An 18,812-nucleotide genomic window follows, 5' to 3' on the forward strand; every position below is an offset into this window, starting at 1 on the left:
AATACAGTCTATTGGTTAAACACTTTTAGAAATATAGTATAATTGTTTATAGTTGTTAAATAATGCATTTGGGAAAAAAAGGGTTTTATTGTGTTATTTCGAATATTAAGCTTTGATACAAGAGTTTGGAATTTAATTTATTTGCCTCCGAAAATGCACGACAGTTTACCTTCACGCTACAAAGTACCTCCATCTGTGGCAATTTTAATTACCGAATATCAAAACTTGTTTGAAAATAATTAGTCGTTTTAAAATTTGTAATAATTACTTAAACAAATAAATTTGAGTATGAAATAAAATTGTATTCACAGTTTCAAAAATGTACTATCTGCCATATGGTCAAGGTGAAAAACAACAAAGAGTTAAATATTAATTTTACCAGTACATTTTCCCCTTACTTTTGTGATGACATTTCTACGAACAAATAATATAATATGTTATTGCCAGTTGTAACGGACCTACTTGTCTAGCTGGCTAGACTAGGCAAAGTGGCCGTCGATAAAGCTAAAATAGACGGATCCCCACGGGAAAACGGTTGGCTAGGCCGTTGTCTACGTCTAATTGGCCTTAAAGTCTCCCTTATTAACTTAATATATCGCCCGAGGAGCTAGAACGGGCGGTCACACTGTTAAATAATCTAACTCTCAGCTGCAGCTACAAGATGTTTTATTCTAAATTAGGGTTTCTAAATAAAATACAAAATTATACAATATATATATATATATATATATACACTCTGACCTGGGTTGGACGATGAAATGGTTGGTCAAAGCGGAGTTGAAACGGACGCACACAAAAGATAGTCGGATGGGCGGCTTGTAGTAAAACGGCAAAAATATAGAGCGCAAGGTCGAGGATATTGGCGGTCCGTGATGGTAAAGTCAACTGGTTAATTAGATGATACGCGACGTGCATTGTCCTGTGTGTGCGACCGTTCCCCTACCTATAGTCGGGGGTGCTGTGTCAGTTGGTTTGGGACGCGAAGTAACGGTCAAGCGAAATGTGACCGTTACACAATAGAACAAAGAGTACTGAATACTGCTAGAAATATACAGTATAACACGAGCAATTTAATTAACCTACTATCAGTTGACTTGGATTAACTAATATAAGGAGTTCATTGATACCTTATTATTTTCATTATATTTAGAATTTAGATACTCATTCACCATGTCTTCAACCTCCAGACTCCATTATGTCACTGAGAGTGTGAACCTAAGCCCTACCATTAAATCGATAAGGTAACTTAAGTTTTAGGTAAATACTATAATAGTAATATATACTAAGTTTATATACAATAATATATACATATTTATATTATGTAAAATGTTTGTATTATTATTACATTGTTATATTGAGAGTAACACAAAATTAGTAATACTAACAATACATTTTCTTGAGATTTTATGAAAAGACAAAACTAACTTGTATACGGATAGAATAGTTTTTTTTAAATGTGAGATTTTCTTTTATGATAAAAAAAACCAAGTAATTTGAATAATCCAACTATTAACACAAAAGCCAGCACATATTTAGTTTCTCGAAAAAAATGTACGCTTAGTGTACATTTCGCTTAAACAATTATAATATTATAGCAAAAATAAAAGTTTAAAAAAAATCATTTTAATTCTACTACTTTGCCTATGTTGAGGCTCGTTTAAGACAGTGTAGTTAAAATGAAAAGTATATTTCACTAAGACTAAATACAGTCTATTGGTTAAACACTTTTAGAAATATAGTATAATTGTTTATAGTTGTTAAATAATGCATTTGGGAAAAAAAGGGTTTTATTGTGTTATTTCGAATATTAAGCTTTGATACAAGAGTTTGGAATTTAATTTATTTGCCTCCGAAAATGCACGACAGTTTACCTTCACGCTACAAAGTACCTCCATCTATGGCAATTTTAATTACCGAATATCAAAACTTGTTTGAAAATAATTAGTCGTTTTAAAATTTGTAATAATTACTTAAACAAATAAATTTGAGTATGAAATAAAATTGTATTCACAGTTTCAAAAATGTACTATCTGCCATATGGTCAAGGTGAAAAACAACAAAGAGTTAAATATTAATTTTACCAGTACATTTTCCCCTTACTTTTGTGATGACATTTCTACGAACAAATAATATAATATGTTATTGCCAATAGAACAAAGAGTACTGAATACTGCTAGAAATATACAGTATAACACGAGCAATTTAATTAACCTACTATCAGTTGACATGGATTAACTAATATGAGGAGTTCATTGATACCTTATTATTTTCATTATATTTAGAATTTAGATACTCATTCACCATGTCTTCAACCTCCAGACTCCATCATGTCACTGAGAGTGTGAACCTAAGCCCTACCATTAAATCGATAAGGTAACTTAAGTTTTAGGTAAATACTATAATAGTAATATATACTAAGTTTATATACAATAATATATACATATTTATATTATGTAAAATGTTTGTATTATTATTACATTGTTATATTGAGAGTAACACAAAATTAGTAATACTAACAATACATTTTCTTGAGATTTTATGAAAAGACAAAACTAACTTGTATACGGATAGAATAGTTTTTTTTAAATGTGAGATTTTCTTTTATGATAAAAAAAACCAAGTAATTTGAATAATCCAACTATTAACACAAAAGCCAGCACATATTTAGTTTCTCGAAAAAAATGTACGCTTAGTGTACATTTCGCTTAAACAATTATAATATTATAGCAAAAATAAAAGTTTAAAAAAAATCATTTTAATTCTACTACTTTGCCTATGTTGAGGCTCGTTTAAGACAGTGTAGTTAAAATGAAAAGTATATTTCACTAAGACTAAATACAGTCTATTGGTTAAACACTTTTAGAAATATAGTATAATTGTTTATAGTTGTTAAATAATGCATTTGGGAAAAAAAGGGTTTTATTGTGTTATTTCGAATATTAAGCTTTGATACAAGAGTTTGGAATTTAATTTATTTGCCTCCGAAAATGCACGACAGTTTACCTTCACGCTACAAAGTACCTCCATCTATGGCAATTTTAATTACCGAATATCAAAACTTGTTTGAAAATAATTAGTCGTTTTAAAATTTGTAATAATTACTTAAACAAATAAATTTGAGTATGAAATAAAATTGTATTCACAGTTTCAAAAATGTACTATCTGCCATATGGTCAAGGTGAAAAACAACAAAGAGTTAAATATTAATTTTACCAGTACATTTTCCCCTTACTTTTGTGATGACATTTCTACGAACAAATAATATAATATGTTATTGCCAGTTGTAACGGACCTACTTGTCTAGCTGGCTAGACTAGGCAAAGTGGCCGTCGATAAAGCTAAAATAGACGGATCCCCACGGAAAACGGTTGGCTAGGCCGTTGTCTACGTCTAATTGGCCTTAAAGTCTCCCTTATTAACTTAATATATCGCCCGAGGAGCTAGAACGGGCGGTCACACTGTTAAATAATCTAACTCTCAGCTGCAGGCTACAAGATGTTTTATTCTAAATTAGGGTTTCTAAATAAAATACAAAATTATACAATATATATATATATATATATATATATATACACTCTGACCTGGGTTGGACGATGAAATGGTTGGTCAAAGCGGAGTTGAAACGGACGCACACAAAAGATAGTCGGATGGGCGGCTTGTAGTAAAACGGCAAAAATATAGAGCGCAAGGTCGAGGATATTGGCGGTCCGTGATGGTAAAGTCAACTGGTTAATTAGATGATACGCGACGTGCATTGTCCTGTGTGTGCGACCGTTCCCCTACCTATAGTCGGGGGTGCTGTGTCAGTTGGTTTGGGACGCGAAGTAACGGTCAAGCGAAATGTGACCGTTACACAATAGAACAAAGAGTACTGAATACTGCTAGAAATATACAGTATAACACGAGCAATTTAATTAACCTACTATCAGTTGACTTGGATTAACTAATATAAGGAGTTCATTGATACCTTATTATTTTCATTATATTTAGAATTTAGATACTCATTCACCATGTCTTCAACCTCCAGACTCCATTATTAGCGTACGATAGTCATTTCATAGTACATCAATTAGGAATAAATAACAAACGAATTGATGTTATTCCTAATTCGAGTGAAAAATATATTTCATTTAGCAAAGAAATTTCCAAAACTATGAAAATAAAATTCATAGATACGTTTAGATTTATGTCAGAGCCTTTAAGTACGCTTGCTAATAATTTAGCCGAAGACAAATCTAGGTTTAAAGAGACATTACGATTTTTTTCAATAGATAAATTAGATTTAGTATGTCGTAAAGGTTGTTTCCCCTACGAATACGTGAATAACTGGGATAAACTTGAACAGACTTATTTACCATCCAAAAAACACTTTTACAACTCACTAAATGATGAAGAAATCAGTAACCAAGATTATAACCATGCGAAAACTGTTTGGAATACATTTAGAATAAAAACTTTAGGTGAATATTCTGATCACTATCTGTTGACTGATATTTTAATATTAGCCGATGTTTTCGAGTCATTTCGAAATCTTTGTATGAACACATTTCATCTTGATGCATCACATTATTTTACAGCTCCAGGATTCGCATTCCAAGCAATGTTGAAATTTACTAATGTTGAACTTGAAAGGCTAAAAGATTATGATATGCATCTCATGCTTGAAACCGGTATTCGCGGAGGTATCTGTAACAGTGTTAAACGACACGTAAAAGCTAATATCCCTAATGTCGAGGGAATTAATTACAATCCTGATAAACCCACGTCTTGGCTTACATATTTTGACTGTGTAAACCTCTATGGGAAAGCTATGCTATCGGTTTTACCTTTTCGTAATTTCGAATGGTTAGAAGATTTATCATTAGATATTACAACAATACCAAACAATTCAAAGTATGGTTATATATTAGAAGTTGATGTTGATTACCCTGAGCATTTACACAATGATCATAACGATTTCCCATTTTTACCCGAATTTACATTCCCACCTAATTCAAAGGTGAAAAAATTGATGACTACTTTTAATCCTAAACGAAATTATGTTGTACATTATCGTTCACTGAAGCAAGCTATCGCAAACGGATTAGTTGTGACAAAAGTACATAGAATTGTTAAATTCGAGCAAAAGAAATGGATGGCACCCTACGTGAAACTTTGTACTGAAATGAGACGAAACGCAACAAATGAGTTTTAAAAAGCGTTTTGGAAACTCGCTATCAATTCTGTTTTTGGAAAATGTATGGAAAACGTGAGAAAACGTATGAATATGAAATTGGTGACAACTGATCGATAGGCACATCGTTTAATGATAAAACCTAGTTTTAAAGATCGTACAATTTATTCTAATAATCTAATGGCTATACACATGTTCAAGGAGAAACTTAAATTTGATAAACCCATATATGTAGGATTAGCTATTCTAGATATTTCCAAAACTGTTATGTATAATTTTCACTATAATGTAATGAAGCCTAAGTATGGTCGCAACATTAGATTATGCTACTCCGATACAGATTCCTTAATCTATGAAATTATTACAGACGATTTTATGACTGATCTCACAAATGATTTGTCACCATATTTCGATACATCAAATTTTCCCAAAGATCATCCATGTTTTTCAGAAAGGAGGAAGAATGTACCAGGTTACTTTTAAGACGAATTAAAAAGTTTGATTTTACTTGAATTTGTAACCTTGCGACCGAAACTGTATGCTTTTAATGTTGGAGGAAAGGAAACAAAGAAAGCAAAAGGAGTAAAAAAGTATGTGATTGAAAAAAATATGAAAATGGAACATTATATCAGCGTTTTAAAAGCATATTCTAGTCAAAACGCTTTTATTCAGAACAATACAATAACATATCAATCTATGAACACAATTCAATCAGAAAAACATCAAGTATATTCAAAAAAATTTACAAACTCGCACTTAGTGCAAGCGATGACAAGCGAATAATATTGGAAAATGGGATAGATACAATAGCACATGGTCACTACAAATATTTATGAACATTATAAAATTTAAATATGTAAATAATTTTATATGTTAAAAAAATTATTTAAATAATTCTGTTATTTAGATGGCGCGATTCAACCGTTTCTTGGAAAATTTTCGAACATTCCGTTAACTCAATGTAACTGCAGCAATGCCTGGAGAATTAGCTCTTATTTTTATCTTTGAGACAGACGATGATTTTAATCAAACAATTGATGACGTTTCAGAAACAGATATCATACTATTTTATCATAATAGAGAGCTTGATGATGAAAAACTAAAAGAGATATTTCCATCGTTTGTACCAACGATAGATAATGGTGCCAAGTATGTATATCCCATCGGTCATATACTTGATGGCAATGCACGTATTGTGCTACGCAAGTGGAGGAATGAACATGCAGGTGGTACATACTATGTTAGGAGAAGACCGGATTACGTAGTCATAAATGATATTTTGAAAATATTTCTACATCCATCCATTGAGCAATTCGATATGAATGCTGCAGTAACCATAAACGATAACGGTGAAGTTTTGTCTTTATTGGCATCAAATCCTACATTTAAACGTACTGTATGTGGTGGTCATAAAAAACTAAATATGTACCACTTTGAACGGATAGAGTCTACCATTTTTTCTAGACCGGTATTGGGTATTGTCAATTGCATCCATCATTCAACCACCAATAGAGATGAACGGGTACAAATGAAGTGTAGACTGGATAAAATCTTCCTCGCTAGCTCTGAAAGATCAGCATATAAACTACAAGATCCTAACTGGTTTAACATTTTATATTAGTCAACTAGACACATAAATTTTTAATTTTTAAATATATAACTAAGTTACTATTTTTAATAGTTTAATATAAAGAAATTGTATTTTTTTTTTTTTAATAAAAATTATTTTACAATATTTTCTGTTTTCACCCATGAGTTATGAGATGAATCTAGTCCTAAATACTTTACATACATTTTTCCTTTTGATCTTTTCAAGACACGTTCTATAAGATATGTATCAGGGTAATTAGTCTTTTTAATTTCTTGCTCATAAAAACATCCTAAAATTAGCTCACCTTTCTCATCAGACAATTTGTAGGTTATAGGATTAGTATCTAAAATGTTGCTAATAGTAAAAATTTCTGTAGTCCAACTTGGCGTGTAAGATTTATTAAAAATGTGTTTATATTTTGATATTCTAACCTTTTCATTTAACTTAAATTTTGGTTTTTTCTCTAAACTTTTGCTAGAATAACTTTTATGTGTAACAGAATGAGGAGTTAATCTGGCTTCTTGTGGAGTACAACTAATTGTTCTGTGTCTACTATTATTATATCTGTTTACTAGTTTTGGTAATGCTTTTATCCAGTCCCAACTGCCTTGAGCTGTAAAATTTGTATAAATATAATTTTTTAAAGTTCTAATCACTCGTTCTACCATCCCCGCCTTGATACTACTATAAGTTGAATAATGTTTAATGTTATATTTTTTCATAATATTTTGAAATTTCTCATTATGAAATTCCAATCCAAAATCCGATTGAACAAATTTAGGCTGATGAGTTTTTAATATTTTCATCATCGCATCTTTTATAGTAATTGCTGATTTATTTTTTAAAGGTTCTAACCATACGTATTTAGTAAACGTATCAATAACAACTAAAATATATTTGAAACCACTATTTTTCCTCGAATGCGCCTGCATATCCATTAAATCAATTTGCCAAAGTTCATCCATGAACCTTGTAATAACTTTACGTCTTGGAAATATTTTTCTAGCTGGTCTATGTAATTCGTTGGCTATATCTCTTAAAGAAGTCATAATAGATTAATATGTAAACTAGTTGAAATAATTTTTTTTCTATCACCTTAATTTTTATTACATTATTTTACAGTTCATAATGATTTGAATACGATCAATACGTAATCCGGTCTTCTCCTAACATAGTATGTACCACCTGCATGTTCATTCCTCCACTTGCGTAGCACAATACGTGCATTGCCATCAAGTATATGACCGATGGGATATACATACTTGGCACCATTATCTATCGTTGGTACAAACGATGGAAATATCTCTTTTAGTTTTTCATCATCAAGCTCTCTATTATGATAAAATAGTATGATATCTGTTTCTGAAACGTCATCAATTGTTTGATTAAAATCATCGTCTGTCTCAAAGATAAAAATAAGAGCTAATTCTCCAGGCATTGCTGCAGTTACATTGAGTTAACGGAATGTTCGAAAATTTTCCAAGAAACGGTTGAATCGCGCCATCTAAATAACAGAATTATTTAAATAATTTTTTTAACATATAAAATTATTTACATATTTAAATTTTATAATGTTCATAAATATTTGTAGTGACCATGTGCTATTGTATCTATCCCATTTTCCAATATTATTCGCTTGTCATCGCTTGCACTAAGTGCGAGTTTGTAAATTTTTTTTGAATATACTTGATGTTTTTCTGATTGAATTGTGTTCATAGATTGATATGTTATTGTATTGTTCTGAATAAAAGCGTTTTGACTAGAATATGCTTTTAAAACGCTGATATAATGTTCCATTTTCATATTTTTTTCAATCACATACTTTTTTACTCCTTTTGCTTTCTTTGTTTCCTTTCCTCCAACATTAAAAGCATACAGTTTCGGTCGCAAGGTTACAAATTCAAGTAAAATCAAACTTTTTAATTCGTCTTAAAAGTAACCTGGTACATTCTTCCTCCTTTCTGAAAAACATGGATGATCTTTGGGAAAATTTGATGTATCGAAATATGGTGACAAATCATTTGTGAGATCAGTCATAAAATCGTCTGTAATAATTTCATAGATTAAGGAATCTGTATCGGAGTAGCATAATCTAATGTTGCGACCATACTTAGGCTTCATTACATTATAGTGAAAATTATACATAACAGTTTTGGAAATATCTAGAATAGCTAATCCTACATATATGGGTTTATCAAATTTAAGTTTCTCCTTGAACATGTGTATAGCCATTAGATTATTAGAATAAATTGTACGATCTTTAAAACTAGGTTTTATCATTAAACGATGTGCCTATCGATCAGTTGTCACCAATTTCATATTCATACGTTTTCTCACGTTTTCCATACATTTTCCAAAAACAGAATTGATAGCGAGTTTCCAAAACGCTTTTTAAAACTCATTTGTTGCGTTTCGTCTCATTTCAGTACAAAGTTTCACGTAGGGTGCCATCCATTTCTTTTGCTCGAATTTAACAATTCTATGTACTTTTGTCACAACTAATCCGTTTGCGATAGCTTGCTTCAGTGAACGATAATGTACAACATAATTTCGTTTAGGATTAAAAGTAGTCATCAATTTTTTCACCTTTGAATTAGGTGGGAATGTAAATTCGGGTAAAAATGGGAAATCGTTATGATCATTGTGTAAATGCTCAGGGTAATCAACATCAACTTCTAATATATAACCATACTTTGAATTGTTTGGTATTGTTGTAATATCTAATGATAAATCTTCTAACCATTCGAAATTACGAAAAGGTAAAACCGATAGCATAGCTTTCCCATAGAGGTTTACACAGTCAAAATATGTAAGCCAAGACGTGGGTTTATCAGGATTGTAATTAATTCCCTCGACATTAGGGATATTAGCTTTTACGTGTCGTTTAACACTGTTACAGATACCTCCGCGAATACCGGTTTCAAGCATGAGATGCATATCATAATCTTTTAGCCTTTCAAGTTCAACATTAGTAAATTTCAACATTGCTTGGAATGCGAATCCTGGAGCTGTAAAATAATGTGATGCATCAAGATGAAATGTGTTCATACAAAGATTTCGAAATGACTCGAAAACATCGGCTAATATTAAAATATCAGTCAACAGATAGTGATCAGAATATTCACCTAAAGTTTTTATTCTAAATGTATTCCAAACAGTTTTCGCATGGTTATAATCTTGGTTACTGATTTCTTCATCATTTAGTGAGTTGTAAAAGTGTTTTTTGGATGGTAAATAAGTCTGTTCAAGTTTATCCCAGTTATTCACGTATTCGTAGGGGAAACAACCTTTACGACATACTAAATCTAATTTATCTATTGAAAAAAATCGTAATGTCTCTTTAAACCTAGATTTGTCTTCGGCTAAATTATTAGCAAGCGTACTTAAAGGCTCTGACATAAATCTAAACGTATCTATGAATTTTATTTTCATAGTTTTGGAAATTTCTTTGCTAAATGAAATATATTTTTCACTCGAATTAGGAATAACATCAATTCGTTTGTTATTTATTCCTAATTGATGTACTATGAAATGACTATCGTACGCTAAGTTATGAAAATAAATTGGAATGAAAGTTACATTTTTCAACTTGAAATTACAGGTCAAACATAATACATTTCTAAATTTACCCGTAAAATGACAGTGATCTCTAACTTTTATGGTATTGATAAAAGATCGCTTATATATTTCACAATTGCTAGCGTTTTGAAATCGATTTGTTTCTTCACTAGTTAAAGGATTCATTGCTATGTTTGTCTGATATAATTTATCTACTTCTTCTCCGACTTTTATAAGAGCTTCCAAAAATTTTTTGGCAGCATTTTCACCTCTGTAAATAACTGGTTTTTTAGATATTTTAAATTCATTAACTAATTCAGGTGAAATGGTTGTGTAATCAATTTTAACATAAAAGCCAAAACTCATCGGTTTGTGTTGAAAAGTTTTAATAGATTTCTGTTTTTCATTTGACTGTTCCATAAGAGGTTTTAAAAAACATTCAAAATCTGCATAGATCACTATTGGTACGCGTTGAGTAGCTATATAATTTGTAAATTTTATTACAGAATCATCATGATCTTCAAGCATAACTGGTCTGCTTAATTTATGTTGAGAACAGAATTTTTTATGTTCTCGTAGTCCTTCAAACCCCCATAATTTATTCTTACAAGGTGTGTTGTTAAAAATAGTAAAACATCATTTGCAGATATTTATTTGTTCTTTGTGTTTAGTTCTTTGAGACTTAATAAGTCTTGAAAAATTGGATATAAAGCAATAATGTTGTCGTGAAGTGTTGCTAAGTTAAAGTAAGTCAAAATGGTTTCGTTTTTCAATATCGGAAACTAGTATTGGATAAATTAATGATTTACTGTCTAGTCCATATATGTTAATGGAAACATTATTGATCTTTGCAAATTTTCTTACTTCTTTAATCGAAGTTGGGAATGTGATACACTTGAAATCAAATTTATTTTTAGTCTCTAAATAATCAAAATATTTTTTAGAGAATTTACTTTTATTATTACGCCTATCAAACTTAGACAATATTGCATACTTAAAACATTTTTCGTCGTTATTATTTATGTTAACTATAGCTCTTCTACCCTGAATTTTTTGTGGTAGAGGAATGTATGATGAACCTTCTAAAGGATTTACAACATTTATGCGCAGCTGTATACCATCAATATTTCGAAGAGACCAACCACTGCCTTTAGCAATAAATTCACTTTCTTCCTTCAAAAGTTTACCATATATATTATTCAACAATACCGTAAAATCGGATCCTGATGTTGTGAATGTGTTTTTTGTTTTAAACGAAATATCTTGCAACTCAAAAGTTAAAACATTTTCATACACACAATCCAAGTGAAGATTAAATTTAATTGAGTTATTTTTACACGCATCCTTAATTTTTGGTAAAATAAATGTAGTAGCATATTTGAAAAAAAGTATAAAGTCTAGAAACTTTAACTTATTTTTTAAAAAGAAAGTTTTCGACCTGGACCTAAATCTTCCGATTTCTTGTAAACCATCACTAGTTGAACTCAAACGAATAATTTTGGTAATTTTCATGTTTTTTTTTTTTTTCAAACTAGAAATATAAAACCAATAGTCACATAATCATATACAAATACAACAACAAAATTATTGATAAATTTAAATATTTTCTTTTATTGTTTTTATTGTATTATACATTTTTTTTATTATTTCTTCATCTAATTTATTTTTTATTTTATTTTTATAATTTTTTCTTCTCCTAGCATGTTTGCTAGGCTTGCCTAGTGCCTTAATTATTTTTATTTTTTCTTTAGGGTCTAATAAAAGCGTAGATGTTTACCATACCTTAACAGTTTTTGAATGTGTTGATACCTTGAGAGTGGTGAGGACTGTTACGATATTCTAAAAAAAAAAAAGAATCATAATGTTCATTCTTCATACTATTTTTTTTTTTTTAAAAGACACTCAATATTTTCCATCCGTTGGTGACATAATTAAAACATATTTTTTTTTTATTTTGGTACCAAAACGTAGCATAATTAATTTTTTTATAGATGGCGAAAAGTGAACCGATCTGCTAAAATTGGTCTTACAAATAATAAGGCGAATTCTAAAATCAACAATTTATTGAAAAATCTATTTGATGAATTGGGAGAGAACTTTTTATCAGATGAATCTCGCACAATAAAAATGACAAAGGAATGATATTATTACAGCTATATCAACTATTTTAAATACATGATGATGGAGGTTCTTTTCATAATAATAATATTAATATTGTATGGTATTAACGTAATAATATATTGTTAAGACGAGTTATATTTTTTACTTATATACCATTGTTTTTTTTTTTCAGTAGTATAGCAAAGGTATAATACCACCTGTTATATTTTATATTAGTATCATTATAGTATTAATATAAATTAGAAATCATTGTTTTTTTTTTCAGCAGTATAACAATAATAATAATGGTGGAGAACATTTCATTATAATAATAATATTGTATGATTTTAACGTAACGATATACTGTTAAGATAAGATTATATAGTATTACAATAAAATATTTTAAATTAGAAATCATTGTTTTTTTTTCAGTAGTATAGTAAAGGTATATAATAATAATATTAATGTTTATTCACGTGTGAAGAAAGTTAACTAGACTCGAACATTACCCAGATAAACCGCATAAACACAGATCACGCAGCGTATAGAATACAACTAACCACAGGGTTTCATTGACGCGGTGTGTCTTGTTCAATGAATCGTAGTAATTTTTTTGTGTAATGGTTGCTATGACTCAAATGATTATATTTATTACAAGGCGAAACTGTTTCACTAAAAAGTAAGTGGGATTTTTTTTTTTTACTATCAAACTTAGTGTATGAGTAAGAGCTGTTAGTTCAAAATGGACAGCGATTCCTATCCATCGTCTGCTAGAACGGTGAGGCGTTGCAAACGACGGCGGCGACCGCGTAAAATCCGAACACAACGGCGACGGATAGGTTCTTACACATCTCTTGAGACTGATACTACCGCATCGCGAAGTCGATCGGTAAGTGTTAATTCCAGTTCTAGTTTTTTTTCATTATCACCCCTACGTCAACGGTCGCTCTCGTCGACTTCATATTCTCTTTGGAGCTCGAGTAGCGACGTAAAGTCTTTTCATAGTAAATCAACACTGTGGTTGGAATGTAAGTTTTTTTTATTTAACCCATCGTTAGTAAACATATGAGCGCGGCGCTCACACAGAGCACATTTTAAGGTTTTTTTGTACTATGCAATTTTTTTAAAAAATAAACTTATAGTTTTTTTATTTTCTAATAATAGTAATTACAAAAAAAAAAACATATTATCAATTAGTAGTGAGTAAAAAGATACATATTTCTTTGAATGATTCAATGTTCTGAGTTTAACTAGTAATTAATAATAATGCAAAAAGTTTAGCAATCGTGTTCTACAATATAGGTTTACCAACGATGGGTTAATAAATGAATATTAACATTTTTTTTTTTTACAAAATAAGTAACGTACTTTTTTTTTATTTAGCGGATACAGATGACGAACATGGAATTGGAAATTGGTCTACATCAGAACCATCAATATTTTCGCTAGCAGATTCATGTAAGTTCATTTTTTTTTATTTGAAATAAAATAATATTTTCTTCTTTTTTTTTTTTTTAAAAAAAAGGGTCATCAACAGATGTTACTTATGAATCGGATGCAGACGTGTTACCTCCACTTCTGCGTCTTAATCAGCCAGCTATTGAAACCATTTGGCTAACTGATTCGGATTAATATGTAAGTTAGTTTAATTTTTTTAATTATTGTTGAATTAATATTATACTGTTTTTTTTTAGGGTTTTTAGGGAGGTATTTATTATTGTTGAAAACATGAACGTTAGAGATCACTGTAAGCTGATTTTAAATTAGTAAAATAAAAAAATATTTCAATATATTTTTTTTTTAAAGGTTAACAGATAGAGTTGTTGGAAATTATTGTCATGTGTACTCTACGCTATGAGACTTAAATGTGAGTAATTATATAATATATATATATAACACAATTGATTAGTTAATAGAATGTTTATTAAACACTTTTTTAAATTCACAATACAATTACATTATTTAATAAGATTAATAATACTTTAAAAATAATCCTCGTTCACTCAGATTTTGTTGAATTTTTTATTCTGTAAGCGCTTGGATCGACGAGCATCTGGCGTTTTCACAATTAATACTGAAATATCATTTTCTAAGTTTTGATTTAATATTTTAACACTATTTTTGGTTGCTTCAATAATAATATATTTTAACAAACGACACTTTCGACAGGAGCAGCATTCTAAATGTGAAGGCATTATAATACCTTCTTGTAAGACGGCTATTTCTAAACTAAAACGAGTGAAATATTTTTTTAAATAATTAGCTTGTATACGTTTTCCCTCTCTCAATACATATATATTTTTTTCCTTTTCGAAATTATACTATAGTTACTAGAAGTTCTCGCATAATCAAATTTATAATTTGATCATATTTAATTTTTAATTCATGGATGAATAGCGCATTTGTATCCGTTGCAAACATTTGAAAATCATAGTTTGCGACAAAAGCCGTTATGAAATCGATACGTCGACATTCACTTGAAAAATTATTAACATCATTAAGTATAGCTGAATATATATCGTTAAAAGATTTTTGATACAACTCCAACTTATTTAAGCGTTCAGTTATATGTGCTTCAATACAATTTGAAATCATCTGAAGTGTTAACAAATTTATACGCGTCAATTTCATACGTTCATTTTTATTACGTAATATCACTGAATCTGTTTTAGGGTTAGTAGTACAACTAAAATCTGAACCTAATTGTATTCGCTTTGCATTGTTTTGAATTGTGTTCACAATGTTGTTGAATATTTGAAATTCCATCAGAGTACGCCACTGTTTTTCATCAAGAATTAGCTGGTCTTGACTATTTTTATAATCTAAATAAACAATAATAGATAATTTTTTATTTAAAAGAATACCTACCGAGATAGTTCTTTTGGGGTCAATGGTGAACGTAGATTTAGATAACACATTTGCCATTTTGTTTAAATAAAATTTTAGCATGCACATAAACGTCCGTACAACTTAACTCTATATTAGCTACTTATATCTTTAGCATAAAGATGACGTATATATATATACAAACCTTGAGTATAAAACATACCCCCTCTTCTACTTATTCCAGTGTAATTGACCAAATGGGTTGTGCAATTTTTAGATTCTTTACATTTTGTAATTCTTTTGTCTGGTGTAGAACTTCTTCAAAAGATTCCTCAAGTTTTGTTTTAGATGTAGATTTTTCTATATTTGAATGTTCAATTTTGTCTAATTTAATTATAAAATTATAAATAGCTTCTAGTAGACTACATTTAATACAAGGCATTGTGCTTGGAATAATACTTTTAACATCGACTGTACTACTATACGAAACTCTATGTACTAAACACTTGAAAAACATTTGATTAACTATATTAGCCCCCCCCCTCTTCTTACCGCTATATTTTATTTTTAAATTGGAAAAAAAAAATGCAAAAAGTGTAGACGCAGTGACGGAGTGAATTAAAGTATGACTCAACCTCAACCTACCTAGCCTAGCATGAGTGCTATCAATCCACATCCTATTAAATTTATCCTAGAAAGTCACGCCTTAACCTACTACGCCACTGCGTCTACAATGTGAATTCATGGTTTTACTAGTATTTAAAGAGTTAATTTAAATGTAAGAATGTTGTAATAAATTAACATCTTTTTTTTTTATTTAATAGGTTTTAAAATCAATGAGGTCAACCCTTCACTAACCGAAGATAACCACAATCTGGAGACCATCTTGCATGCTCGATCCAAGGTTCGTCGTTCGGCTCCCAAGATCTCAGACCTTGACGACAATAGAAACATGAGACATCATCATTTGATCCATCACCAATATAAATAAAACCGGCTTCACTCATAAGTTCTCGCTTTGAAATAAGTAGTGTATTACTACATTTATCAAAAGTCTTGTTACGCGTTTACCAATCTAAATAGTCTAATGTACAAAAAACATCACATTATCTATTATAATCATCCATTATTATACTGTTTAAATTGAATTAAAATGACTATAATTTATTTGAAACATGTTTATATATGATTTATTTCTTCCACTTCTTATTTAGTAAAACACTCAATGTTACAAATAATTTTCTATACTAAACAATATATAAGGTTAAACTATAATTTGTAAAAATAGGCGGTAAAGCCCCAAATTACTACTACTCCCATCTTTGTCATTTATATGTATAACACATTTAAGTCCCATGCTAACGTACGCTAACAATAATGCGATACTGCAGATGTAAACCGGTCATCATACCCACCAATTAATGTTTACAATTTTTTTTTTTTTTTATACTTTGATTTAACAATATGTTGATAAGAGGTAAATGCAGTTATAAAACAATCTATTATTATATTAGCAAGTAGTTCCTAATATAAGTTTAATAGCAGAACGCTAACATGGATAACAACGTTAGGTGTATAGAGGAGAACAACATAAACACCAGTTAATAGTTTTATTTAAGATAAAAATTATTTTTTAATAAATATCACCTTACCCATAAGTATTGTCGACTTCATTCTTTACCAAATTCTCCTCTGTTGTAGAAATTGAATTGTTTATGAACAGCACATCTAACGGTTTAGATTTTTCAAAGGAGCATTCTTCTGCATCGTCATTTTCAGGTTTAATTTTGAACATATTATACAGCTTCAAAACTCTATAATTGACAAATTACAAGCATGACTTATAGGTAAGAAGCTAACACAATAAAGATCAAAGCTAGACGATTGGCCATTTTGCCAACTAGATTAATTAAAAATGGTGTTGATCCCATATAACTCTGCTCAACTCCGGGTAAATATTAAGTAATAAGCAACCAAATATAAATTATGATTCTTTTTATTCACAAGCAGTGTTTTAAGTCCTCGGGAGACAGTAAACACGGCAATAATGTATATAAATTAGAAATACAAAACAATAGGTACTCACACAACGTAGAACCGTAAACTGCCTTCCAGAGCTGCTAATAAAAAATTATAATAAATTATTGACATGCAAGACAAAACTCAATTGTAACTTGAAACAAAATAAAGAAACAACGTAGTGCGTTAGGTATTTATCACAGAATTCGACCAAGTTATTATGATTAAAATCTAGAGATGTTCACGAATCGGACCCGTGGCGACAATACAGAAAACAAATTGTACCTATGGCGCTAAATCTAATTTAACTAGGTTGATTTACAGAACTGCAGAGTGTACAAAAATAAATCTTAATTACTAACAAAATCAAAACTTTTATTTCATAATAATTGTGATTTTAATGCAAACCGCACAGTGCACGACAACGCAGAAATTGTATGGACAAATAGTGTGTGTTTGTGTGATAACGAGTGATTGCCACAGATGGAGGTACTTTGTAGCATAAACAAATAAATTGCACAATTTTAACTATTTTATTAAGTAACAAATAAAGTAAGATTAATAACCCAAAGCTACAAGCATGACTTGTAGGTAAGAAACTAACACAATAAAGATCAAAGCTAGACGATTGCCCATTTTGCCGACTAGATTAATTAAAAATGGTGTTGATCCCATATCACTCTACTCAACTCCGGATAAATAATAAGTAACAAGCTACCAAATAAATTATGATTCTTTTTATTCAAAAGCAGTGTTTTAAGTCCGCGGGAGACAGTAAACGCGGCAATAATGTATATAAATTAGAAATACAAAACAATAGGTACTCACACAACGTAGAACCGTAATCCGCTTTCCAGGGCTGCTACTGAAAACTTATAATAAACTATTGACATGCAAGACAAAACTCAATTGTAACGCAACTTGAAACGAAATAAAGAAACACAACGCAGTACGTTAGGTGTTTATCACAGAATTCGACCAAGTAATTATGATTAAAATCTAGATATTCTTACGAAGCGGGGCCGTGGCGACAATACAGAAAACCAATTGTACCTAGGGCGCTCAATCTAATTGTTTCACTAGTTTGATTCACCGAACTTCAGCAGAGTGTACAAATTTTAATCTTAATTAAAAATCAAAACTTTTATTTCAATTGTGATTTTAATGCAAACTGCACAGTGCACGATACAACGCAGAAATTGTATGGACAGATTTGTGATAGTGTGCGTTTGTTTGATAACGAGTGATTGCCACAGATGGAGGTACTTTGTAGCGTGAAGGTAAACTGTCGTGCATTTTCGGAGGCAAATAAATTAAATTCCAAACTCTTGTATCAAAGCTTAATAAAAGAAATAACACAATAAAACCCTTTTTTTTTCAAATGCTTCTATATTTTACGATTTAAAACACTAAACAATTATACTATATTTCTAAAAGTCTTTAACCATTAGACTGTATTAGTCTTAGTGAAATATACTTTTCATTTTAACTAAATTGTCTTAAACGAGCCTCAACAAGGCGGAGTAATTTAACAACCCGTCAAAT

General features: G+C 30.1%; 1 protein-coding gene and 2 long non-coding RNA genes across 9 annotated transcripts in view; 2 read left to right on the plus strand and 1 right to left on the minus strand.

Moving 5' to 3' along the window:
• LOC126833095 (uncharacterized) overlaps nt 1–18,812 on the plus strand; it is a 67,763-nt gene that overhangs the window by 46,452 nt on the left and 2,499 nt on the right. The window lies entirely within an intron of this gene.
• LOC126833087 (zinc finger protein 28-like) overlaps nt 1–18,812 on the minus strand; it is a 141,404-nt gene that overhangs the window by 14,924 nt on the left and 107,668 nt on the right. The gene's annotated exons all lie outside the window — the stretch shown is intronic.
• On the plus strand, nt 13,946–14,283 carry LOC126833098 (uncharacterized). The gene is made up of 3 exons (XR_007684857.1): nt 13,946–14,057; nt 14,117–14,169; nt 14,229–14,283. It is a non-coding gene; the product is annotated as an uncharacterized LOC126833098 (long non-coding RNA).

The sequence above is a fragment of the Adelges cooleyi genome, unplaced genomic scaffold, assembly GCF_023614345.1.
Source record: "Adelges cooleyi isolate 19-005CV unplaced genomic scaffold, UGA_ACOO_1.1 ACOO_flye_CR_arks_rails_tigmint_CR_PRNA_17, whole genome shotgun sequence".
NCBI classification, from domain to species: domain Eukaryota; kingdom Metazoa; phylum Arthropoda; class Insecta; order Hemiptera; family Adelgidae; genus Adelges; species Adelges cooleyi.